General features: G+C 48.6%; 1 protein-coding gene across 1 annotated transcript in view; it reads right to left on the bottom strand.

Moving 5' to 3' along the window:
- The window catches only part of CAPN2 (calpain 2), a 58218-nt gene that overhangs the window by 27548 nt on the left and 13164 nt on the right, over positions 1–17506 (bottom strand). The window lies entirely within an intron of this gene.

Raw genomic sequence — 17506 nt, 5'->3', positions numbered from 1 at the left:
AATACAAGGGCCTGAGTCTAAGAAGGCACCTTGGGCTGGGCTGTCTTCGAGGATGGACAAGGACGTATGAAGCCCTCTGCGGGGGGTGTGGGCACCACGCATGGGGAGTAAGGATGGGGACAGCTAGATGGGCGGCTGGTCTGGCAGCCTGGCCTTGGTCTCAATGCCCTCCTCTCTGATACGTGGGTCATACACGAGGTGTGATGAGAGCACGTGTGTAAAGCATGCACTCATTTCACGTGGTCAGAAGCAAGCTGATGGTGGGGAGAGGTCATGTTTTCCACAAGACAAAAGGTCTGACTGATGGAGGCTCTGGGGAAAAGATAAGGAAGTTTACTCCCTTAAGGAATGTGCACTTTTCTACAATTTCCGATGACAATAATAGGAAATAGCCTCAGATGAGTTTGATCTCCATGGCTGGGTTTCTTTTTATTAATTGGCAGATCTATTAAAAGTGTCGTGGGCTTCCACGTGGCACTAGTGGTAAACAATCTGTCTGCCAATGCAGGGTTCGAACATGGGTTCGATCCCTGGGTCAGGAAGGTCCCCTGGAGGAGGAAATGGCAACTCACTCCAGTATTCTTGCCTGGAAAATCCCATGGACAGGGGAGCCTTGCAGGCTATAGTCCATGGGGTCGCAAAGAGTTGGACACAGCCTAGTACACGTGCACACACACACACACACACTAAAACTGCCACTGAAGTTCACCGTGATCTCTGATTTCTGCAGACTATTCGGTGTCCTGGTAGTTCTTGAACTGGATTGTCCTGCTAACACTTAGCAATGATGCTGTATGAGTAGCTCTGAGGCCTCTGTGTGCTCCTGACAACCCTGTGGAAAGAGGGGGTCCACCCCTCCCTAATCAGTCAATCAGTAACCAAAGGAAGTTAAGTCACTTTGCTCCTCCAGTTGGGCAGGTGCAGTGGGTTCTCTGTAGTTTCCCACTCAGAAGCCATTGCTCCCCTTCTGGCACCACCAATGACCCTCTGAGAAGCAAGCCTCCCTGCCTCCTCCTTGCCTGTGAGGTTTGGGTGGCATGGACCCTGCCCCCAGGTGGGAGGTAGGTGGGTCTCTAGCAAATAAGCAGCACATTCCCTGGCTTCAGTGGTTGGCTCGGGGAAGGTGCTGTAACCCAGCCAGAGCCAGGGGGAGGTATGAGGAGACCTCTCCTGGGGCTTCGGGGAGAGTGGACAGGTTCCTTCTTCTACTTCACTGGCTCTACAATGGTGTGTGGTCTACTGCTGCTGAAGCCATCTTGCAGCCAGCTCAAAGGAAGAGGGGCTGAAAGGTGGAGGAAGAAACCAGGCCCTGGTGTTATCGCTGGCTAGTTCCCTGGATCAAACTGTACCTGAAGCTGTATCTATTTGGACGTCTATTACATGAACTGATCATGTCCCTATTTCCTTACCCATTAGCCCAGTTCCTGCCACTTGACTGCAAGGGGTGCATGGACGCTAGCCATTACTTATGAGGCCTTCCTATGTGCCAGTCACTGTTCCAAGAGATTCGGGTTCATCATCTCATTCATTTCCCACAGAAGCTCCATGATGGTGCTGCCACCATCTCCATGTTAAAGCTAAGGATAACAGGGCTTAGGTTAAATGCACTGCCAACTGTGAAACACTACAAGGAAGAGTTTAGAAGGTATGTTTGTCAGATCTCAGAAGACAACTTGTGGGTCAACTAGATCTTTATATAAACCAAACTAGAGACTCTTTGACACACTTAGAATAGGATCATGCAGAAAACTTGGCATTGAGAGGTTTTACTGCTGGCCATGGGGAGGAGCCCCTGATTGGTGGGGATGGAACTCTACACAGAGGAGCTTTCCTGGCCTGATTCCATATGCTGCCAGACAGGAACAAGATCGTCATTATAACAAACAACATTCAGCCTTTTCTGAGAACCCACCCTTCTCTCAGACTTTATCATATTATCTATCGTTCCTAGAGGATGACGTCACCAAGTGCCAGCTGCTCTCAGAGTCAAGAGATCCTCCTTTTCAATCTATTCCCCCTCCTCCAAGCCAGACCTTCTTCTGACTCTAGTCCTTTGAGAACCTGGAGATGCCTGTGATTCTTATCTTTCTTGAGGTTATTTGAGATTTTCTCGGAATCTTGGAAAAGGATTTGGGTCTCTCAATACATGGAGGCAGACAGCCTTGCAGATAACATGGGCCCACGTGTAGGAATTTCAGTGGCATTTGTCCTGAAACCAGTTATTCCCATGGCTCCTGTGGATCTACCATAAAATCCCTGAGCATCCTCCGAAGAGCTTCCCTATCTGTCTGACTCTGGAGGGGCCATCTGAACGCCCTCCCAGTTCTGTTTCCCTCGGTACCAACAGGAGGATGGCCTTTACCTTGTGCATGCGTGTGGGCATCACACTGGTGTGTGTCTGCAGGACCATTTGGTTGCTTTTTAGCCCTGGAGATCACAGCTGTCTATGCTGCTACTCAGGGGACAGTGACTGAATGCATGAAGGACTGGATTTGGGTAGTGGTACCATTTCTTTTTTTTTTCCCTTTTTTCCTTTTTGTGGGTCATCCATCTAGGTCAGTGCTGGCCACACACCTCTCTCAGATTACTGCTCACCACCAGACCTGGATGCTCTTGCCACAGCCCAGAAATCAGTGGCCATGCCTCATGGCTCCCTGTTTTCTTTCTTCATGTCCCAGAACCTTTTTCCTGGTCACTCCAGGAAAGACCTCATCTCCCCTGGCCCTTCAGAGAGGATTGCTTTTTTGATCCTTTTCTATTCCAATCTAATTTGTTTCCTCTGATTATAAATTCTAGGATTTGTAATCCTAGAATGTTTCCTAGATGACAAAACTGTCCAAGAGGCAATTAAGAGATTTAAAATACTTTAAGAATTAAGTTACTTGCTTGAGGTTGCAGGTACTGGAAAGGGCAGAGCAGGGACCAGAGTCTGGACTCTTTTGCTTCCGCCAAAAGAAATGAGAGAAATAACAAGTAGCTAATATTTTGTGTGACATTTTGGAATTTACAAAATCATGGTTTACATTTTATTTGATCCTTACAGATATCTTTTGAGATGATTGTCCTTACAGTATTACTAATCACCTTTTTTGGATGAAGCTCAGGAAGTTTTGTGTTCTACCCAGTTGACAGGTCTTACATGCAAATTGTCTGAATCCACACCCTGGGTTTTGTTTAAAAAACATACCTTGCAAAATACTTCCTTTGGTTAACAGCATGACTCATAACTAGGGAAAGAACCCACTAGGAATATCCAACTGCAATTCAAATTTAAAACTAAGTGGTAGGGGCTTCCCTGGCAGTCCAATGGTTAAAACTTTGCCTTCCAATGCAGCAGGTGGGTCCAATCTCTGATAGGGGAGATAAGATCCCACATGCCTTGAGGCCAAAAAGCCAAAACATAAAACAGAAACAATATTGTAATGAATTCAATAAAGACTTTAAAAATGGTCCATATCAAAAACATCTTTAAAAAAACCCCAAAACTAAGGGGTAACAAGCAGTGGCCTCCTGAAATCCTATATTGCATGTTAATATCCCAAAATCCTTGGCTCAGAAATATTAAAACATGTCACCTATTCAATGCAATACAGTTCCCTAAGGCAACAGGAGGATGGCCTGTCATTGCACAGCCAAGCCCCTAGCACTAAGATCACAGCACAAGCAAGGGTAAACAAGAGTTAGATGCACTTTATGGTCAAAGGTTCAAAGGTTTTCATATATACACACATATAAGTGGCTCTAAGTCTTATTTCTAATAAGGTAGAAACATTTGAAATCCTATTTTATAATAGTATCAGTTCAGTTCAGTTGCTCAGTTGTGTCCAACTCTTTGTGACCCCATGAATCGCCACATGCCAGGCCTCCCTGTCCATCACCAACTCCCGGAGTTCACCCAAACCCACGTCCATCGAGTCAGTGATGCCATCCAGCCATCTCATCCTCTGTCGTCCCCTTTTCCTCCTGCCCCCAATCCCTCCCAGCATCAGAGTCTTTTCCAATGAGTCAAATCTTCGCATGAGGTGGTCCAAAGTATTGGAGTTTCAGCTTTAGCATCATTCCTTCCAAAGAAATCCCAGGGCTGATCTCCTTCAGAATGGACTGGTTGGATCTCCTTGCAGTCCAAGGGACTCTCAAGAGTCTTCTCCAATACCACAGTTCAAAAGCATCAATTCTTCGGCGCTCAGCTTTCTTCACAGTCCAACTCTCACATTCATACATGACCACTGGAAAAACCATAGCCTTGACTAGACGGACCTTTGTTGGCAAAGTAATGTCTCTGCTTTTCAATATGCTGTCTAGGTTGGTCATAACTTTTCTTCCAAGGAGTAAGTGTCTTTTAATTTCATGGCTGCAGTCATCATCTGCAGTGATTTTGGAGCCCCCAAAAATAAAGTCTGACACTATTTCCACTGTTTCCCCATCTATTTGCCACGAAGTGATGGGACCAGATGCCATGATCTCAGTTTTCTAAATGTTGAGCTTTAAGCCAGCTTTTTCACTCTCCACTTTCACTTTCATCAAGAGGCTTTTTAGTTCCTCTTCACTTTCTGCCATAAGGGTGGTGTCATCTGCATATCTGAGGTTATTGATATTTATAATATACTTTTATATTATTTTATACTTCTGATTTCTTAAGTCCATCCCTCACCACACGCAGCAAAATATTTTTAACAAAGTTGGGAAGCTCCCTTACAAAACCTATTTTTTTTTTTTTTGGCATACAGCAAATTCCCTTTGGCTTTCTGTTTTACATATGGTAATGTATGTTTCCATGTTACTCTTTCCACACATCTCACCCTCTCCCCATGTCCATAAGTCTATTCTCTATGTCTGTTTCTTCACTGTTGCCCTGAAATTCTTCAGTACCATTTTTCTAGATTCTGTATATATGTGTTGCTGCTGCTGCTAAGTCGCTTCAGTCGTGTCCGACTCTGTGCGACCCCATAGACGGCAGCCCACCAGGCTCTGCTGTCCCTGGGATTCTCCAGGCAAGAACACTGGAGTGGGTTGCCGTTTCCTTCTCCAGTGCATGAAAGTGAAAAGTGAAAGTGAAGTCGTTCAGTTGTGCACGACTCTTAGCGACCTCATGGACTGCAGCCTACCAGCTCCTCCATCCATGGGATTTGCCAGGCAAGAGTACTGGAGTGGGTTGCCATTGCTGGTATTTATCTTTCTCTTTCTGACTCACTTCACTCTGTATAATAGGTTGTAGGTTCATCCACCTCATTAGAATGGCCCTCATCAAAACCTATTTTTAAAGTTTATTTATTATCTGTCCATATAAGCTTTCTCAGTAACAAAATCTGAAAACAATGGTTATAGCAGTTTGCATTCATGCAGACTTACTATGTGCCAGGCCCTGTGCTAAAATGCTTTACATGTACTGTGAGCAAAAAAAGTATCACCTGTCACTTAGTAAACAAAGAATGTTGTTGCCGTCAAACCATCAGCCACTGCAGCGGCCCTGCCAGTGAGCCCTGAGGGAAAATCAGCATGGAGAAGACTGGGACACTGGTCCTAGACAGTTAGGATGCATACCTAAGGAGTAACTTCAACGAGCCCAGACTCTTGCATCTTCTCATGCATAGAAAAGCACTGAAATCATTAACTTGAGAGTCTGCTTTTTATGATTAGCAGTAATATTTTAATGTTCAAATCCGTGTTTTGTTTTGTTTTTCAGCAAACCCCCTATATATCCTGCATATCCTCCCTTATGTCTTTGGAATGATTCCTCAGAGCTAGCTGAGAGGTTGTCTCCCAGACTACAGTCCTCAGTAACGTCCCCGAATAAAACATAACTCACAACTTTGAGGTTGTGTGGCTTTTTTTTTTTAACTTGAAAGTATCATGAAGTTGCTACAAAACAATGTGAGAGGGACTTTCCTGTTGGTCCAGTGGTTAAGAATCTGCCTGCCAGTGTGGGGGACATGGATTCGATCCCTGGTCCAGGAAGATCCTACGTGCCGTGAGGCAATTAAGCCCAGCCACAGCTGCTGAAGTTTTCACTCTAGAGTCCATTCTCTGCAACAAGAGAACCCACCACAAGGAGAAGCCTGTGCAGCGCGACTAGAGAAGACCCTCACACAGCAATGAAGACCCAATGCAGCTAAAAAAAAAAGAAAAAGCTAAAAACCAAAACAAACCCATTTGATATCGGTGGGCACTATTACCACCTTCTGTAAGGAGACTGGGTGGCTCACCCCAAGGCCCCAGCTAATGAATGGCTGTCAGGCCTGTCTGAGCAAAGCACACTCTGTTAATGCATAATCGGAACAGTCTCCTTGGCAAATAGGTGTCAATTTCTAATTCACTTAGGTCCCAGGACATGGTCCTGGGGGCTTTTGTCCTTGAGAGGTGACTCCATTATGTGTCAGCATTTGGGCTGCTCAGTGTTTTTTCTTTCTAGTTTCCTGCTCACTCCACCTGGATGGCCACACCTGCCTGAGGGTTTTCTCCCCACAAGGAAACCTGCTGGGTTCCCCCTACCAAGGTCAGAATCTACCCATCCTACAATGGTTTAAAAAAAACCCATCTGCTCTGGGTAACCCCATGGTGACCTGCTCCTGCAGAGGTGAGCAGGGTGGAGAGGAGGCACTGGAGTCTCCTTCTGGCACAGCCTGTTTGGGTCGGCCACGTTGGGGTCTGGGTAAAACCAGGCTGGCTGGTACAGGCCAGGCCAGATGATCCACTGACCTTTGAGGCTCCAGCTCACCTGTGGTTCTAACTGGTTTGAGAGGATGCCTGCCAGTGACCAAGGCCTCTCCTGGAATGCTGCCACATGGATGGGGCTTGAAAAAGAAAGATCCGGTGTGTACTTCTATAGATGTTTAAATTACATGTCTATAAGAGACTCTGAAAGTAAAAATGGCTCAGTCGTGTGTGACTGTTTGTGACCCCATGGAGTGTAGCCCACCAGGCTCCTCTGCCCATGGAATTTTCTAGGCAAGAGTACTGGAGTGGGTTGCCATTTCCTCCTCCAGGGGATCTTCCTGACCCAGGGATCCAACCCATGTCTCTTGCATCTACTGTATTGGCAGGCAGGTTCTTTTTTTTTTTTTTTTTAATTATTTTTAAATTTTAATTGGAGGCTAATTACTTTACAATATTGTGGTGGTTTTTGCTACACAGTCACATGAATCAGCCATGGGTGTACATGTGTTCCCCATCCTGAACCTCCCTCCCACCTCCCTCCCCATCCCATCCCTCAGGGTCCTCCCAGTGCACCAGCCCTGAGCACCCTGTCTCATACATCGAACCTGGACTGGCGATCTATTTCACATATGATAGTATACATATTTCAATGCTATTCTCTTAAATCATCCCACCCTCACCTTCTCCCACAGAGTCCAAAAGTCTATTCTTTACATCTGTGTCTCTTTTGCTGTCTCGCATATAAGGTCATCATTACCATCTTTCTAAATTCCATATATATGCGTTAATATACTGTATTGGTGTTTTTCTTTCTGGTAGGCAGGTTCTTTACCACTAGCGCCATCTAGGAATCCTGGGAGGGATGGTTATGCCTCCTCATTCACTTGCAGAGGCTTCCAGCCAGGCTGTTTATGTCCAACAGTGTTCAAACCTTCTCTGACTAGTGTGATGTGTCCTCCACCAGCTGTTCACCCTTAGAATTAACTCCAAGGGCATCATACAGCCTGCATAGACAATCATTTACTCCATTTACACTGTGGCCCACATTCTTGGCTAGAAAAATTCATCATCATAAAATTGCTACTTCCTGTTAAGCCAGTCTATAAATCTAATGCAATCCCAATAAAAATAGCAAGAGGATTTTTAAAAAATTGGAACACAGCTGATTCCAAAATTTACTGGGAAAAAATAAACATGAAGCCTAGCCAGCAAAAAATCTAAATATCTATTAGATATTAAAACACACACATAATAAATAAAATAGTACAGAACTTGTGCATGAACATAGAGATACATAAATGCACTGAATAGAAAGTCCAGAAATAGTTCCAAACATAGAAATTTAGTAAAGATAAGTTATTCACAAATGAAATTGGAATAACTGAGTACTCATCTAGAAAAAAAGTCAAATTATAGCTCATCTTGTCATGGGAATAAATTCTAAATGGAATAACATTTACATATAAATATAATATTATACATCTTAACTATATACTTTATATTTTTATGTATTATATGTAAATATTATAAATCTATCCATTTGTATTATCTACATATTTTTGCTTATGTATTTATGTGATATACTGTTATATTTTAATACAGTCACAATATGATCAATCTAGCCATTTGTATTATTGACATGTTTATTCATGTATTTATATGATATACTGTTATGTCTTAATATAAATTCATGCTATGATAGCATTATAATATTTTTATAAATCCATATATTCTATAAGAGATAATGGGAGAATTCTTTTATAACCTTAGAGTGGAGATATCATCAAATTACAACCTAGAGGTCATAAAATATTCTAAGAAATATTCTTTAGGTCTTTTTATTTCTTGTGGACAGTACAGTGTTAAACAGTCTTTATTTTTTTTGGCTGTGCGAGGTCTTTGAGGCTGCAGGCTTTTCTGTAGTTCTGACAGTGGGGGGCTACTCTTTCGTCGTGGTGTACAGGCCTCTCCCTGTGGGGGCCTCTCCTGTTGCAGAGCACAGGCTGGAAGGCAAGCTCACTTCAGTAGGTGCTGCGCGTGGGCTCAGCAGTTGTGGCGCATGGACTTAGCTGTTCTGAGGTGTGTGAGATCTTCCCACATCAGGGAAGGAATCCACGTCTCCTGCACTGGCAGGTGGATTCTTTACCACTGAGCCACCAGGGAAGCCCACAACAGCTTTTAAATTAGTCCACTGAGTAAGGTTGCTGCTAATGGATTTTAAAAGCCATAAAATGTTTAAATGATAAACTTAACTACATTAAAGTAAAAAAAAAAAAAAAAAAAACGACATGCTAAACAAATCACAATAAGCAAAGTCAAACTAAAAAATAACAGGGAAAAATATCTGTTACTCAGATCCCAGACCAAAAGTTATGTATAAATCTTCTCAGTATTTAACGAGAAAAAAATGAAAGCTCAATAGAAAAATGGGCAATGGCATCAACAGAGTCAATGGGAAAAGGAAAAATTAATGGCTCTTAAACATATTAAAAGGCACTTACCCTCACTCATCATAGAAGAAGCATAAAGTAAAACTACACTGAGATACCATTTTCACCCTTGGGATTGCCAAGGTCAAAGCGTGATGACCTGGAGAGGTTGTGGGAGAATGTACATCCTCAGTCCTGACAAAGGCAGTTTGAGGCTATTGTTGATGTGCTCCAGTAATATCATATGTAGTCATCTCCCTACAGACATTCTCACAAGAGAAATGATGTATGTACAAGTTTATTTGCTGCAGCGCTCGCTGCAACAGAAAAGTCTGAAACAAGGTATATCTCCATCCACAGAGGAGAGGTGAAACAAACTATTGTCCTTCTCCAGGGATAGTCTATGCGGCCGTAAGAAGGAATGAAGATGCTCCCTGTTGATACAGAATGATCCCCAAGATGTGCTACGTGAAACAAAGCAAGTGCAAAACGACAACAACAAGAGGAAACAGAAAAAGAGGAGATGGGGGCACCCTGTATTTGCCTCCCTTTTCTAATTCATATCTTCACAATCTGAAGTTATTTGGGAGGGATTGGGGGCAGGAGGAGAAGGGGACGACAGAGGATGAGATGGCTGGATGGCATCACTGACTCGATGGACGTGAGTCTCAGTGAACTCTGGGAGTTGGTGATGGACAGGGAGGCCTGGCGTGCTGCGATTCATGGGGTCGCAAAGAGTCGGACACGACTGAGCGACTGATCTGATATAGAAGAGAAACATGTTCTTCTATAAGCTTAGATTGTGGTTTTATTACCATAAACTCTAGTTTATTGCCCTCAATAGATAATTGGTTAGGTTAATACTTGCAGTGAAAAAAAAATGAAGCTTAATATCAATTACTCTAAATGAAAATTATTTTTGGCAGAAGTTTTCTATAATAATTGCTCCATAGTCAATAAGAACCCTGGAAGAGGGCATGGCAACCCACTCCAGTATTCTTGCCTAGAGAATCCCTATAGACAGAGGAGCCTGGCAGGCTGCAGTCCATGGGGTTGCAAAGAGTCAGACAGGACTGAGCGACCAAGCACAGCACAGTCAAGAACAGTCAATCAAGTCACTTACTCCCGTGTCCGCCAAAGTGTGTTCTGTAGAAACCAGTTCCTCAGGTTAACATGTTCCTTCAGAAATGTGTTCAGTGTGACGTCAGATAAGTTTGGGAAATGCAAAGCTAACTAGGTCAGGTGTGGAGACATTCAGAGTCTTTCAATAATTGTACATGGTCACCTCCCCAAAGCAGGGCCGTGGATGGCTCCGCGGTAAAGTACCTGCCTGCAACGCAGGAGGCACAGGAGATGCGGGTTTGATCGCTGGGTCGGGAAAGATCTCCTGGAGGAGGAAATGGCAACCCATTCTAGTATTCTTGCCTGGAAAACCCCATGGACAGAGGAGCCTGGCAGGCTGTAGTCCATGGGGTCAAGAGTTGGACACAACTGAACTCATGCACACATACTTTAGAACTTGTTTTGCTATAAGACACACACACATTCAAACATGTATATATATATGCTTTTGGGGTGAGGGGGTAAAGCCAAAAAAATTTCTGAGGAATGAGGCGTGGTATATCTAAATACCAATACATTCTGACTCACCACCTCTCCTCTGCCTTTCTCATCCTGGGAGCCTGATACCTGCCTTGGTCTGTCCTGAGGCCTGAACACAAGCAGGGACAAGTGTCAGAGCTGGGTCACTATGGGTCCCTGACTGCCCTGGCTGCTGGTGACATTTCCTTTCAGCAGGCGGCTCCTGGCCAAGTCCCTCCCTGAGGCAGCATCAGGGTCCTGCCCAGAGGTTCCCAAACCACACCAAAGCCTGACCGCAGGCTGGACAGATGGGCTATTCCAACATCCGGGCTCCCCCAACACTTGGCTCAGCTTCTGCTCCTCCTTTCAGTCCTGGGAGACACTCGGCCAGTCCAGGCCTGCCAGGCTGGGGAGGGGGCTGGGGGATTTTCTGTTCTGCTTTGCACCCTTAAAGCTCACCTGGTGCCCAACAGCCTCCTGCCTGGTCAAGCAGGGGCTTGCCGGTCCTTCCTCCCAACACTGGCACCACATCCAGACTTAACTCCCAGGAAGAGACAGTCCTCACTCCACATGGAGAGGGGACCTAGAATGCAAGTGCCCCGGGAAAGGGAACTGTGGATTCAAATGCCCTCACGTGAAAATGACTGAGCGCAGGTCAGTGGGGGGATGAGAGAGGCGGTGTTCTGGGAATCTGGAGCAGGCTGGGGGTGGGGGACAAGTGGAAAGCAGGATAGAAAGGAAATCACCCAGGGGAGGGGATCCAGGGCCTCAAGCTAGACTTGCCCCTTGATTTTGGACGTAGGCGGGCACTGCCCTGCCCAGTGGGGACCTCTGGATCCCTGTAACGGGCGTGTCTCACTGGAGGTTGTGTTCATGCCTGTTTCCTCAAAGAACTGCCTCACTGCCCCCTCATCTTGCCTTGCACCTCATTCTCTCGCCTTCCCACACCCCTTTTTGCCTCCAGCACCAGGAAACCTCCGTGCCAACTCCACCCTCTGGGGATTCCTCAGAGGCTGGCTCTTGGCTGCCCTGTCAGTCCCCTTTGCCTGGGTTTTCTCCTCCAACCCAGGCCCTTGGGATTGTCCTTTCAGCAAGACTTCCTCTACAAGTCGGCTTCATGATGTCCTAGGGGCCTGCTCTGCAGCTAAAAGGAGGTGCACAAACCCACAGGCAGGGTGCCTGCTGCCTGGGAGTGCTGGCCTGCTGGAGGAGAACCTCGGGGCCGGCAGCACCTGGGTTGATGGTTCGCCTACCGAGGAGGTTAGAAGAGCCCCAGCCACCAGACACAAGGAAGGGGCTCCGTGGGCGCCCACACTCCCCCCAGGCAATCCCCAAACCAGAAGGGAAAGACCCCCTGGATAGAGCTGGGAGGGCAGATCTGGATATGAATCCTGACCTCGCCACTTAAGACTGTGTGATCTCGGACACCTTTCTTAATTCCTCTGAGACCATGTTTTCTCAGCTGTGAAGTGGGTAAAAGACACACATACCCTCAAAGGGTTGTTAGGATCCGACGGAAAAGGGAAACTAGGGTTCCTGGCTGGGTTTCAGAGATCTGTAACCCAGAGACACGGTGTGCACATTTTGCCTGTAAGCAAACACAGGCATTTTCCAGGGAGGAGTCAGGTTTCACCCCCCTTTCATACCCCGAAAGTTAAATAACACCAGAGCTGACACTGAGTTCCAATCCTGGCTTTGACTGGGGGCATACTACTCTCTGTGTGCCTGTTTTCTCATGTATACATGGGCTTCATAATAGGGAGCTGTCTCGAGTTGAGAATTAAATGCAAGAACATAAGCATTTAGAACACTGTCTATAGGTGGTGGCTGTTTTTAATCTTCTAACATTATAGAAGAGAAACCTGAGGCCTGGAAGAGGCGAAGTCTTGACCGAGGATGCGTTATGCACCAAACACTGGCCACAGCAGGCTGCGCTGTTTCGGAAAGGGTGACAGCTCAGGATGGGGGGGTGCAGGAAGGTGGGAGTGAGGAGGGAGCGGAGCCCCCAGGGTGAGGAGGGGGTGAGAGGGGAAGGACTGAGACCACTAGCGCCTGTGGGCCTGATCATTGTGAGCCCCGGCCAACTCGTCCAAAGTAAGGGGGTGGGGAGGAGGTGTAAATAAAGGTGAAGCGTGAGCACTGATGAGGGTGTAGATCCAAATGCATTCACTCAAAACCCCAGAAAGACAGAGAGATTCCCTGCTGGCTCAGTCGGTAAAGAATATGCCTATCAATGCAGGAGATTCAGGTTTGAGCCCTTGGTGGGGAAGATCCCCTAGAAAAGGAAATGGCAACCTATTCCAGCAGTCTTGCCTGGGTAATCCCATGGACAGAGGAGTCTGGTGGGCTACATACAGTCCATGGGGTCACAAGAGTCGGACGCAACTTATCGACTCAACCGCCACCACTCACCTTCACCGCCCCCCCCCCCCACCCCTGCCTCGCCTGGGACTGTGGCAGCTGTCCCTCTCTACTCCCAGTGCAGGACTGGGAACTGAGTACCACCCCTCTGGGGTGAGGCTGGTTTGGTGGTCTCTTCTCTGCTCTGTCCCCTCGCAGAACCCAGGAGCCTCCTCCTGTGTCTGCAGTTTGATAATCGCTTTCTCTCCCTGCACGCCTTTCCCAGGCGTTTTCCGCACAAAACTTCTACTACCTTTGTGCCCACAGCAGAAGAGGATTCGTCAGTTCAGTTCAGTCGTTCTGAACTGATCGTCAGTCGTTCAGTCGTGTCTGACTCTTTGCGACCCCATGGAATGCAGCACACCAGGCCTCCGTGTCCATCACCAACTCCCAGAGTTGACTCAAACTTATGTTCACTGAGTCGGTGATGCCATCCAACCATCTCATCCTCTCTCGTCCCCTTCTCCTCCCACCTTCAATCTTTCCCAGCATCAGAGTCTTTTCCAGTGAGTTGGTTCTTCACATCAGGTGGCCAAAGTATTGGAGTTTCAGCTTCAGCATCAGTCCTTCCAATGAATATTCATGTTAGCTTTAATTTTTTTACTTTAATTTTTTCAGTAGTTCAATGACTACCTCGTGTCTTCTCTCTGGCCCACCCTCGGGCACCTGCCAAGATTACTTAGGCCACTTTTGCTCAAGGGACCCCAGGGAATACCCTGCAAGTTCAAACTTCCCCCTCCCTCCCCTTCTAATTTGTTGGGAAAGGAGGTCTGAGCAGGATTTTGGCTGTTAAGCACAGCTGCCGCACCCTTCTGGACTCAGGCACCTGGATAAAGGTCTAACTGTCCCTAGCCGGGCTGCCCTCCCCCGGCTCCTGCACAGCCTCACCGTGACCCTGACCATGTACACACAGGCTTCCCTCTGCGGTGCACACTCGGCCGCACCCAGACCCCCACCCGCTGAGCACACAGCACCCCCAGGCAGACCTCGTGAATGGCTCCTTTAAGCTCCAGAGCCCTCTTCTGTAAAGGTAAATACATGTAGAGCCATGTGGGTAAATTTCCAGAGCCGTGCTCCCCGGGCCTCTGTGTCTGGTCCTGAGGGTCAGTGCTGAGCACCGGCCAGGCCACCTGGGGCCCGCTGCGGGGAGTGGAACGGTGACGAGGATTGTATTTGCGGCTGCTGGAAATTTTTCCAAGAGCGGAGCAGGCTATTTGTTTATGCCTTCTCCTCCTTTCTCTCCCACCATCACTGTCTTCCCTCCAACCACAGGGAAGTGGAGCAGAGAAGCTGGGAGATGCTGGCTCCCTGCTCACCTGTCCCACGGCAGCTCTATTACTCTAGGGAGAGGTGCCTGCTGACGGTCCCAGGAGAATGGCAGCTCTGCGAGGGGCCGGGACCCTGTCTCCGTGGAGCACGTGCTCCGTGAAGCAACAGACGTCTCAGAGAAAGAGACAGAGTCCGAAGCCCAGGGCTGGCCTCCCAGGGCCCTCTCTGCCTTCTTGGCCAGACCGGCGCCTCTGAGCACCTGTCCTTGCACTGACCCTGCATACGTGCTGCTTTTTTCCCTCCCTTCTGGGCTCAAACTCCCTGTTCCCGTGGTCCCTCCTGAGCCAGGTCTAGAGAAGGATAGAGCTTCCTCTCCAGGGTTCATCAGACAGCAAGGGGGATGATGATCAAAGAAGATGGATTAGAAGAGATGGGGGCGGGGGGAGGTGAACATCGAGCCTCAAGTCCAAACAGGGCACATGGGCTGTAGCGGGGTGGGGCTCGAGGAGGGGAGCTTAGACTGGTCCTGAGAGGGAGTGGAGGTGGGGCGGGAAGAACTTGCAGGGAGAGGCAAGGTCCAGTGCAGATGCCGAAAGGTATGGGGGGCGTGGCACCATCCAGGAGCGTGGAAAGCAGGCCAGAGCCCCAGTGAGGATGCTGGGAGGATGGAGGCTGGACACGGGTTATCCAGAGTCTGAACTGACCCCCGAGGGAAATTAACCTGAGGTTCCTTTTCACCCTTTCTTCTTCTGCACAGACCCTCCAGGCACAAGAAAATAACACTTGCATCTTCCAGAAAGGGCTTCTCCCTGCTGGGGAAGAAGGACCCAAGGATCGAACCCGGGTCTTCTGCGTTGCAGGCAGATTCTTTACCAGCTGAGCCAGTAGGGAAGCCCTGGAGAGAAAGTAAGGACGCAGAACAGAGAGGACTGGATGGATGGGGGGAAAGTGGTGGTGGGGGAGTGGGGAGAGGCAGAGACAAGAAGAGGCCGGTGTAGAGAAAGGACTGTGATGTTTTTTGTTGTTGCTGTTTTCTTTTGCCTAAAGTCCAGTCCACTGATCTTCCTGTCATGGGCACCCAGTAAAGCTGGCTGAACGGAAGCAGAGAGGGTCTCAGGGCTGGGCGGGGTGTCCCAGGAAAGCTCGGTGGGTGAAGGGAGTCCAGAAACTGGGAGCACCAGCCCAGCCAGCTCAGTGCCCCTCCGCCCTGCACACCGGGAAGCCCTGGAGAACACACCTGCCCCAACCACGATGGGCTTGTGTCCGAGCAGCCTTGGGTCACCACTGTGGTGAAGGAAGGACAAGGCCATTATGCAAAGGGGAGGAACCGTGGCATCTTCCAAAAATGGCAACCTCAATACTTCTGGTTGCACGTGTTCTTCTGGAGCCTTGCCCATCCCCACCACGGGGTGGGATCTGCGTTCTCCCCTTGAACCTGGTGGGCCTCTGTCTATCTCGATGAACAGGCATGGCAGGAGGGATGCTTCCTGACTTCTAGGGCTCTCTACAACTTCTGTGTAAGAGGGTGAGCTCCCTTAAAGCCCCCGTGGAAGACACCACACAGGAGGCAGAGAGACCCCGGAGCTTCAGCTGACCAGCCTCCAGCCTAGACACCAACCTGTGGCTGAGGGATCTTCAGGTGCCCCCCAGCCCCATCCACCCCAACCCCATGGGAGACCCCAAGAGAATGCCCTGGCTGAGCCCAGTCATCCTTCAGAACCACAAGAGAGAACAAGAAAATGATTGCTATTGTTTCAAGCCTTTGATGGTGGGAGGCAGGTTGCTAAACAACAGATACAGGTGTAAGGAGACCAGGACCTTCCTGAAATCTGTGCCTGGCCAGGGGCAGTGAGATGCACCTGCCAACTAACAGAGAGGAGTCCACATGGAGAGATGTCAGTGTGAGGATGCTGACATCCAGTCACTCCAAGGTCCCGGGGGCACCCCAGTACCCGAGATGCATTGCACATGCCTGGTCCAGGAAGCTGGCACGATAGATGGCCCTGCCAGGGGGAGTATCCCCGAGATGCAGGAGGGCTAATCTCCTTTGCTGCAGCAGCTCCCCAGAGGAGGGCTGGAGCTTTTCTCCCACGGGGTCAAACATCCCAGCAATGCCGCCCTGACTGCGGCTCCATATTGTTTCCTCTTTCCCTAGGATGACGCCTGCTCCTAACTGTGGCTGGCACTGTGTGGAGTCTTCACCAGTTCCCAGCACAGGCATCGCACCCTGGGTGCCCAGTGACCACCCTCCATCTGCCCCATGGTACTTAATGCCTCCCTAGTCTCCTTCTCCTCCTGGGTCTATCACGGTATCCCCCAGGAACATTTTTGCTCCCTCTACCCCCAAGGGACGTTTGGCACTGTCTGGGGACATTTTTGGTTGCCATGCTTGGGGACTGGGGTGCCAGTTCATCTTGCAGGCAGAGGCTGGGAGCGTGCCATGCAGCCTGCAGCACTCAGGACAGCCCCCGGGACGGAGAATGACCCAGTCCCAACTGTCAGCTGTGCTGGGGCCAGGAAACCCTGCTCTCTCTCGAGTCCTGCTTGCCTCGCATTTCATCCCTATAGTACTTTGTTCCTTTGCTTTCCATGGTGACGGCTAGATACATGACCCTTCCTGAGACTGAGATACTGGTATGTGCTTCCCAGGTGGTTTGGTGGTAATGAATCCACCTGCCAATGCAAGAAATGCAGGTTTGATCCCTGGGTCAGAAGATCACCTGCAGAAGAAAATGGCAACCCACTCCAGTATTCCTGTCTGGGAAATCCCAAGGACAGAGGAGCTTGGTGGGCTACAGTCTATGGGGTCACAAAAGAATTAGACACAATTTAGTGAAGAAACGAGACACTGGTATCTAACAATCTCCAGCAGGCCTGATGCCCTGCTGACGGGACGAATCTCTTTTGGCCGAGGCAGCCTGGTGAGTCTCAGCTTTGGAATGGAGGGGAAGGAAGCCAATGGTGCCCCCACTCCGGGCGCTGGTGGTGGTGGGGGGGTTCCTAAACGAAGCGTACACTCTGCCAGGACCCGGCCGGAGAGATGAGTCCCAAGGGGCCGCCCCTTCCGTGACTGCTTCCTTGCCTGGAGCAGCCCAGAAAAGGGTGCCCCCAACCAGAATGATGCTTCCATACAATCACATCACATTGTATTAGCGCTGTCAGGGGCAGGAGGG

Source organism: Bos indicus, chromosome 16 (assembly GCF_029378745.1).
Source record: "Bos indicus isolate NIAB-ARS_2022 breed Sahiwal x Tharparkar chromosome 16, NIAB-ARS_B.indTharparkar_mat_pri_1.0, whole genome shotgun sequence".
NCBI classification, from domain to species: Eukaryota; Metazoa; Chordata; class Mammalia; order Artiodactyla; family Bovidae; genus Bos; species Bos indicus.
The sequence above is the reverse complement of the archived record's forward strand: the minus strand, read 5'-3'. Positions and strand labels throughout refer to the sequence as shown.